The sequence below is a fragment of the Atractosteus spatula genome (genome assembly GCF_055471065.1).
Source record: "Atractosteus spatula isolate fAtrSpa1 chromosome 16 unlocalized genomic scaffold, fAtrSpa1.hap1 SUPER_16_unloc_1, whole genome shotgun sequence".
Classification (NCBI taxonomy): Eukaryota; Metazoa; Chordata; class Actinopteri; order Semionotiformes; family Lepisosteidae; genus Atractosteus; species Atractosteus spatula.
The window spans coordinates 860,846-864,641 of NW_028296631.1; the positions used below are offsets into that span (position 1 = coordinate 860,846).

Here is a 3,796-nt window from a genome sequence, read left to right on the forward strand (position 1 = left end):
TGACCAGGGCAATACTTTGAGTTTACACTTACAGCTTGTCCAAGGTCATTCATTATTAATACTATTAGTAATATCTTCGTTAAAGACTTTGATGGCCACAGCTCAAACATGAGAGGTTGAGCTTTATTAGCTCCACCTTGCGGAAATTCCGGATACTATTATTTTGCTTGTCGTATTATAGGAGAATTTACAGTAACTCGCGGTATTTACCGGTAGCTTGCGGTAGACTGCGTACAGCGTACCGCAAAATAATGCGGTATCGCCCGCGCATTTTGAATGGCTGCATCTGTAGGAGGGAGCTCCGGAAATATGTGAGGGACAAACCAGAATGTACCCTGATAGAAGTGCGTGAGGAAGCATATATGTGGAGTATGGAGGAGAGCTCGGTGAATGTAAAGGCCTCTAAAACTACAAGCAAGCGGCTTGATAAGTTTGCAGAGGGGGCACAATGTACTTTGGTTAACGCTGAGGAAACAAAGTCAGTCATGCTGGAGGATGTCCTGAAAATGGTAGCAGAGCAAGGGAAAGCCATTAGAGAGCTATCCCAAGCGGTAAAAGATCTTGACATTAAAATTTCGCACCTGGAAGCAGATAATGACTCTACGCGTTCGCATCTCTTGTGCCCTACTCCCAGCCTTTGAAAACCCAATTCATAAAGCTGAAAGAACCGACTCCATAGGTCTTCCTAGTGCACGAGGAGGAGCAGAGGAGGAGTGAGGATGGCACAGATAAACACTCATTTTTACGCGCTCCTCTGGAAGGAATGCAAATAAAAGCCGAAACCCGAAAACAGTAGTGGCCGTAAGAGGAAATACATCCACGCGGCACACCAGTGCTCCATGTTAGTATAGTGGTGAGTATCCCCGCCTGTCACGCGGGAGACGACGTAGCTTTTGTCCAATCAGATTCCAATGTGTGGGATCTTACGGAATTTCCCTTCTCCGTCATTTTCTGAGCCCTATTCCAAAGGGGCATCCTGTCCACTCCTCGATGCTTGTCGAAAACCTGCCAGTCTGTTTGATTAGTGTTGATTTGTTTCGAAAAAGCTCAAAGAAAGGAAGACCAATTGAGCCCTTTGTCAGGAGTGGGATTTGAACCCACGCCTCTAGGGGAGACTGCGACCTAAATGCAGTGCCTTAGACCACTCGGCCATGCTGACGTGTGCTGCCAGCCCCAACCGGTCCCCTGAGCCACCGCGATACCACTGCATTCCTTGATCATCGCACTGTCATTAAAGTTACATGGAGTGACATCAGTACTGAAATCTTTGAAAAATCTGTCGGCTTTCATGACCCGTTTTCTTTGTGGAGTGAATGTTGCAAGCTTGCGAGAAAAAGTTTGTGAACCCTTTGGAATGATCTGGATTTCTACATGAATGGCTCTTAAAATATGATCTGGTCTTCATCTGAGGCATAATGATAAATAAAGACAGTCTTATTTAACAAACAACACACACAACATTTTACATTGTCAATTCAATTCAATGTATTTCTATATAGCGCCTTTCACAACAAGGTTGTCTAAAGGCACTTAACAATGCAAGTTGTTAAGAGCCTTGTGTCTAATATGACGCCTAGGTTACGTGCTGACTCTTTGAGGCAAATGTTTAAATCCTCTGAGTTAAGTGCTGAAGTTATAGTAGTCCTATCAGTATTGTTGCCTCCAATCAACAGCTCCTCAGTTTTATCGGAGTTGAGTAACAAAAAGTTTTCACACATCCAAGTCTTTCCTTCATTAATGCATTTAACTAAAGTGATAATAGAAGAGTTGTCGTTTGGTGTAAATGAAATGTATATTTGAGTGTCATCAGCATATGAATGAAAGTTCAAATTATGTTTTCGTGTTATCCTACCTAGCAGCAGCATGTAGAGAGAGAGAGCAATATTGGTCCCGGCACTGATCACCAAATTGAACTGGTGACGTTGATGAAGCAGTACAATTATTAGATATTTGAACAGAACGAAAACGATGAGTTAAATATGAAGTAAACCACTTAAGGACGGTTCCAGATAAGCCAACCTCAAACTCAAGCCTGTGTGACAAAACAGAGAGGTCAACCGTGTCAAAGGCAGCACTAAGATCTAGAAGCACAAGCACTGTTGCATTCCCCGCATCAGTAGCTAAGAGAATTTCATTTACGACTCTTGTTAATGCAGTTTCAGTGCTGTGGCCTGGGCGGAAACCAGACTGAAATTTCTCAAGTATATTATTTGAATCCAGAGACGATTGAAGTTGGGCCACAACTATTCTCTCAAGACTTTTAGATTGAAATGGGACCTTTGAGACAGGCCTGTAGTTGTTAAGAACTTGGGGATCCAAATTTGACTTCTTAAGGAGCGGTCTAACAACCGCTACCTTAAATTGATGAGGTACAACGCCTGACGCAAGGGATGCATTCATCATACTAAATATAGGTCCTGCCAGTCCTTCGAGGGAATCTTTGACTAGCTGAGTGGGGATGGGATCTAGCGAACAGGTGGTTGACTTTGTCTTACGTCTGTGTTCATGAGTCCACCATAAGAAGAAATCTGAACAGGAGTGGTGATCATGGGAGGTCACCACGGAGGAAACCACTGCTCTCCCCCCCAAAAAAAACCACCACTGCCCCTCTCAAGTTTGCTAAAGACCACATGGATGTTCCACAGCAACTCCTGGAACAATGTTCTGTGGACAGATGTGACAAAAGTTGAACATGTTGGTAAATGTGCACAGCGTTATGTTTGGAGATAACAAAACACTGCATACCAACTCCAAAACCTCATCCCAACTGGGAAGCATGGCGGAGGCTGTACGGCTTGCAATCATCGAGGGACCGATGAATTCCAAGTGGTATCAGGAAATTCTACAGCAGAATGTCAGGGTGTCTGCCTGTGATCTAAAACCCAAAAGACGCCGGTTCATGCAACATGACAAAAACAAAGGAGTACATCAACAACAGAGTGGCTGAAACAGAAGAAATTCCGTATTTTGGGATGGCCAAGTAAGAGTCCTGACCCCAGTCCCATAGAAGTGCTGTGGCGTGATCTGAAGCAGGCCGTTCAGCGCAAGACATCCCAAAAATATCCATGAACTGAAACAGTTATGCATAGAGGAATCAGCCAAAATACCTCCTAAAAGCTGCTCAGGTCTGATCGGCCGCTACAGAAAGTTGGGGTTGAGGTTTTTGTCGATAAAGGAGGTTCCACTAGTTCCTTAATATAAGGGTTCACGTACTTTTTCCATCAATGACCTTGATTGTTTAAACCATTTGTTCAATAAAGAAACAGCAATGTCAAATGTTGGGCGTGTGTTGTTTGTTAAATCAGACTATCTTTATTCATTATTATTACTCAGATAAAGATTAGATCACATGTTAGGAGCCATTCATGCAGAAATCCACATCATTCCGAAGAGCTGTTTACAAAAGTTTTTTTCACAACTGTATGTGAGAGAAGAGCAGGGACGCTCACTGAGTAAGGTGGGGTTGCAGCTTTGCAAATCACAAGGACATTCGTACACTCAAAGGAGAACAGGAGCACCCCAGATGGGACTCGAACCCACAATCCTTGGCTTAGGAGGCCAGTGCCTTATCCATTAGGCCACTGGGGCACACCGGGTGGGGTCGATCACGCTGATGAAAAGCCAGTTTATTTTTCCTTTGCTTTTTCAAAGGGATCCCCGAAATAAGGGAAGTTAGGCAGCAGAAGGTTTACTGTGACCTGAGAAGGTCTGGCATCCAATCACGGTGGTACACACACACACGCTCTCACTGATCTGAGCTACACGGTAACCAAGATGATCTCAGGTGCGCCGAGCT

At 44.1% G+C, this 3,796-nt stretch overlaps 2 non-coding genes across 2 annotated transcripts; both read right to left on the bottom strand.

Annotated features, from left to right (window-relative positions):
- Positions 1–1,076: 1,076 nt before the first annotated feature.
- trnal-uag (transfer RNA leucine (anticodon UAG)) lies at positions 1,077–1,159 on the bottom strand. Its single transcript has one exon. It is a non-coding gene; the product is annotated as a tRNA-Leu (tRNA).
- Positions 1,160–3,515: 2,356 nt separating this feature from the next.
- trnar-ccu (transfer RNA arginine (anticodon CCU)) lies at positions 3,516–3,588 on the bottom strand. The gene has a single exon. It is a non-coding gene; the product is annotated as a tRNA-Arg (tRNA).
- Between the last annotated feature and the right edge of the window lie 208 nt (positions 3,589–3,796).